The following is a 5,000-nucleotide window of genomic DNA, read 5'->3' as shown; positions in this document are numbered from 1 at the left end:
ACCATAGTGGCTGACCATCGCTTTGGTGCGAGCAGAGAAGGTTTTCAAGAGGCAAAATTGTAACACGGGCAGAGAAGGTTTTCAAGAGGCAAATTGTAAATTTTATGCCGAAAACTAGAAGCTTTAATCAATTTTAATGCCGAAAACTTGCTTGTAGGTGGACGGAAGAGCCACAGCTGATTAGGTGAACTAGAATCATTCAATCGAGTGAAGATTTTGAGTAAGCTTAATTTACAGAGCATTTTTGCTAACCTTGCCGATTTGAGGTGACAAAATCGGATCTGTTGAAGACGTTTAACAGATTATAGACGTGCGTCGAAGGAAATCCAGAAGAGATTGAAGTCAGCCAACATGGGATCACCAAACAGTAAGCTAGCAAAATTTTTATACACCAGTTTTTGGTCAAATAGAAAAAGAATTATGGGCATAAGTGTACACAGAAAAGCTGATTAAATATCATGAATTTCCTGAAGAAGGGACATTGAGTAAAGTAAGACTGAATGTGTTGAGAGAGGCAGTAAAAAAAAAAAAAAAAAAAAAAAAAAGAAAGAAACAGATTGGTTATGGTATGTGTTCGTCACGTGTGTAAAGGATGTACTCAGACTATAGGTTGTTGGTTAAAAATAGGCTGAAAGTTGATAACGTAAGCAAATGCAGAAAGAATTGGCATGTATGGGTGAAATGAAAAAGATGGAAGAGAATGTGTGTGAGATAACAGCTCCACCGGAGCAAAATGCTACTAATGAAAAGTGTGTTTGTGTTTTCCAATATGCACCCGAGATCGGGTCAGCACCGCCGGCTTATAAACATCACTACCCTGTGGCAGACCTGACAGCCCTGAAACTGGACCATGATCTCAACTGCTCTCCGTTCCAAAGACCAGCAACAAATTCAGCAGGAGTTGCAGCGATAAGAGCACGAGGAGCGGCAGATGTAGCAGTGCACATGACGAAGAAAAGGACGTCTTCGGAAACGCGTCTGAAACTGTTTCCAGCACAACTGATTCAGAAAGACCAAGCACCAGCAGGCCGCAAGTGAAAAGTGGACAGATCAGCGTCACAGCTCCGAAAGACACAGCGCCAAAAACATAAGAGCTCTGATGGTCAAAGTTGCGGGTCCAGATGGGCCAATTTTTTTTTGTTTGTTTGTTTGTTTGTTTGTTTTGTTTTTAGAGCTTGGACAATGATATGAGAGACCTGATGGCACATCTCATGTTACCAGATCCGCAGGACGTGAGCGAAAGGTTTGCGAAAGAACAGCTTTTACTGTGCCAAGAGTTCAGCCCGACTTCAGAAGAACTGAGACGGATGCTGGGTGTGAAAATGGGTCCAGCGAACTGGCATAAGGTGAGCAGAAAACTGGCGACAACGAACGTGAGATGTGCGCACACAGACTGGGACCATGCAAGCAACAAACCATTCAGGAAAGAAGTGGAAAATTTCACTAATGCAGTAAGCGCAGAATTTCCTCCGCGTGTGGACACTGAAAAGATTAAAGACAAGGAGAGCAGGACGGAGATGGTCCAGTTCGAGGAGGTCAGTGACTGACTACGAGAAAGGGAAGTGAACATTTATTTCTAACACGCAAAACACGCACAAACACAAACACATACACTGATTTACTGTCTGCTATCTGCAATGAAGAATCTGCTTGCAAATCTTTGTGTGTTTGGAAAAATGTTGTGAATGATGAAAGTTTGAGCAGTGTTTCTGAAGAATGTTTAAAACTGTACAAAACCACAGGGTTTTCTCAAATGCCAAGATACCCAATAATAGTAGAGGGAGTAATAATTAACTTTTAAGTTGATTCCGGAGAGTGCCAGAGCACTTTACGACCATGTGACTTGCCATGTGTGCCGAAAATGACAGGAAAAGTGTATGAAAGCACTTCGGCTTCAGGCCATCTGATCCATCATCTAATGGCCAGAGATTTAATGTGTGAATTAAATTTGACTCTCCGTGCTGATTCCTATGGCATTAGCATTGAGGAAGCACCACAAAAAAAAACATGTTCTAAATTTGAGCCGCAGTGGGCTTACCAATGGTAGATAAAAGAAGTTGATTGGGCAGAGATGATTTTGAAATTGGCTAAAGTTTGAACAAAACCAATCAACACAGAGTTTATGAAGCCTGATAAAATGCATTGCACGTCACATGTCGTAGTTGAGTGAGACTCAGAGTATGAAGAAACTTGGTTTAATGGGGTGGAGAATGAAAGTGTGAAATTTGACAAGATTTTCTGGACCGAGAATGTGTGTGTGTGTGCTTTCTGTGAGTTTGAATGAACAACAATTGCAGTGTTATTTAATGACAGAAGAGAGTGTTCCTCACCTATTTGTGTCGAATGTCATAAAGCAGCAGTGGAAAGATTTAGGGTTTTTTTTTTGTGAAAAAGTGCCTACAGGCCACAGACTGGGTTGAAGTTGATAAAGACATAGCACAGAGCAAAAGTGTTGGAGCATTTAAATCAAACTGTGATTTTGATGTGCAGGTTTTGAGAACTGTTCTTTTGTGAAGAATGATGTGTGTAAAAAAAAAAAAAAAAAAAACCTTAGAAGAAATTGGGGTGGGGGCTATTTCTGCCTCAGATGTTTATATTTCTTTGGCAGAAATACCATCAAAATTGTGGGCAGAGCGATGATTTATTAATCTGTGCCAAAGATAAAACTATCTGCATTGCCGACACTGTGACTCTCCTGAAGCATCTTGAGCAGGGGGACCACAAGGTTAGTCTTTTAAAGCTGCAGTTTGTGAAACAGGAAGTAAACTTCCTGGGACATGTGATCAATCCAAATAGCAAAGCACTGTCTGAGAAATGAGTGCGGGCCATAAAAAGGTCCCAAAACCAGTTACAAAGAAACTGATGCTGTCATTCTTGAGGATGTGTGCTTACTGCAGAACATTCATCCCTAATTATGCCATTTTTGAGCAGCCTTTACAAGCCCTAACGACAGGGAAAAGGCTGAAGTCAGGTGACAGACTTGTCTGGACAAGCAAGGCTGAGGAAGCATAACATGAAAGTGCAATTTGCTATTGCTCCAAAGTTAGGCCTTCCTATCATAAACTGCCTATTTATACAGATGGTTGATGAAAAGAATGGTTTTATGTCTTCTGTTCTCTTGCAGACTCATGGTGACAGACTGCGACCTGTGGCCTATTTTTCAACTAAACTTGAAGCTGTATCTGCAGGACTTCCACGCTGCCTGAGAGCAGTGGCAGCGGCCGAGCTGGCTGTGATGGCCTCAAGAGAATTTAAGCTACTCTGATTTGACTTTAATGGTTCCACACGCAGTATCCATGATTTTGCAAGAGCAGAGAACGTCACATTTGTCTACAGCCCGATGGCTGAGGTATCATACGATTTTGTTGGACATGCCAAACATAACTGTAAAACGATGCACAACTTTGAATCCTGCCACCCTTCTGCCCACACAGGAGGATGGTGAGGAACATCACTGTTGTCTGTCAGCACTCGAACAGGTGTGCACACCATGTCCAGACCTTTAAGACATACCGCTTGAAAATTGTGACAATGTCCTCTTTGTGGATGGGTCTGCCTCGAAAGATCCACAAACAGGGCAGAATAAAGTGGGTTATGCTGTAACGACTGAATTTGAAACTCTGAAATCTGACAAATTACCATCACACTATTCTGCGCAGGCAGCAGAACTGGTTGCATTGATCGAAGTGTGTAAACTGACAGCAGATAAATGCGTGACGATATACACAGACTAGCGATACACTTTTGGGGTCACGCATGACTTTAGTGCTATGTGGAAGCACAGAAAATTATTGAAATTGGAAGGGAGGCCGATACTAAACGCGTCTCTGGTATCGGACCTGCCCGAGGCTATTCTATTGCCAGACAAAATTGCGATTTTTAAGTGCGCAGCGCATACTAATGATAAAAGTTTCACCTCAACAGGAAATGCTAGAGCTTATATGGCTGAGGATCAGAATGAAGATAATAGTAAAAGAGCCACTTGCGCACAAGTTGACATTAATCTTTACATTTCTCCTTGTTTACAGAGCATGCAGTCTTTTTCCACAGGAGCTGAGAAAAAACAACTGGAAGGCATCAGGCTGTTTATAGCATGTGGAGATCCGTTGTTGGAACGCCCTGTTTTTCCAAACATTTTTTTATTTTTTATTTTTTTTAAACATTATGCTAAGTTGACACATGGGTTAGACCATGTATCAAAAGGGGGAATGATTGCACAGATGAAAGAATTGTGGTTTACCAAGGGCTTTCTCAATATTCGCTGATACTTAAAAAAAAAAAAAGTCAAAACAAATTTGAGGACATTCTAAATTCTCTTTGGTAGACCACCATTCATGGGAATAGAAGGGGGAAAAAAAACCCAGGGTTCCATCAACGGATGTGTCTGAAAACGAAATGTTGAATTACTGCAAAGAAATGTCTTGTCTGTTATCCAACAGTTGTGTGAAGGTGAAAGCTGCCCAGAGGAGGTTGCTGAGATGTTTCTGCATAAGATCAGGCCGGGGGATTACGTGGTAATTCGTGACCTGAGGAGGAAGAACTGGAGGGCGAAACGGTGGCGAGGGCCATTCCTAGCATTGCTGAGAACACACACGGCGGTGAAGGTCGGGGAGAGAGCTTCGTGTGTGCACGCCAGTCACTGCAGGAGAGTTCGCCCATATCGGAAGGCCAACAGGAGGAGGAGCCTCAGCAACAACAAGTTCAACAATAAGTCTCAAGATTGAGCCCAAACACCAAGTGCAAGAGCAAGGTCACTCAAGAGGAGTGATAAGGCCGGTGAGCAGAGTAAAGCCATCTGTACAGCCACAACCAGAGACATTGCAAAGAGCTGCAATCATTAGACAAGATGGATCGCTCAAGACCGTGGTACCCATTCAGACTGCCAGGAATGTGTGGACTTTGTAAGACTACATTCAATTTGACTTTGCAACATAATTGAACCCATGAGAGAGGCCGTAAGAGAACCTGAGCGGACTGACAACCTGTGGGCCGGGTGGGTT

General features: G+C 42.6%; 1 long non-coding RNA gene across 1 annotated transcript in view; it reads left to right on the top strand.

Moving 5' to 3' along the window:
* The window catches only part of LOC113086175 (uncharacterized), a 7,029-nt gene that overhangs the window by 1,087 nt on the left and 942 nt on the right, over positions 1-5,000 (top strand). The window contains exons 1-2 of the long non-coding RNA XR_003284662.1: positions 1-367; positions 3,125-5,000. The exon at positions 1-367 is cut by the window's left edge and continues 1,087 nt beyond it; the exon at positions 3,125-5,000 is cut by the window's right edge and continues 942 nt beyond it. This is a non-coding gene — a long non-coding RNA (uncharacterized LOC113086175). The remainder of the gene's footprint in view (positions 368-3,124) is intronic.

The sequence above is a fragment of the Carassius auratus genome, unplaced genomic scaffold (genome assembly GCF_003368295.1).
Source record: "Carassius auratus strain Wakin unplaced genomic scaffold, ASM336829v1 scaf_tig00042829, whole genome shotgun sequence".
In the NCBI taxonomy this organism is placed as follows: domain Eukaryota; kingdom Metazoa; phylum Chordata; class Actinopteri; order Cypriniformes; family Cyprinidae; genus Carassius; species Carassius auratus.
This window is presented reverse-complemented; position numbering and strand designations above follow the sequence as displayed.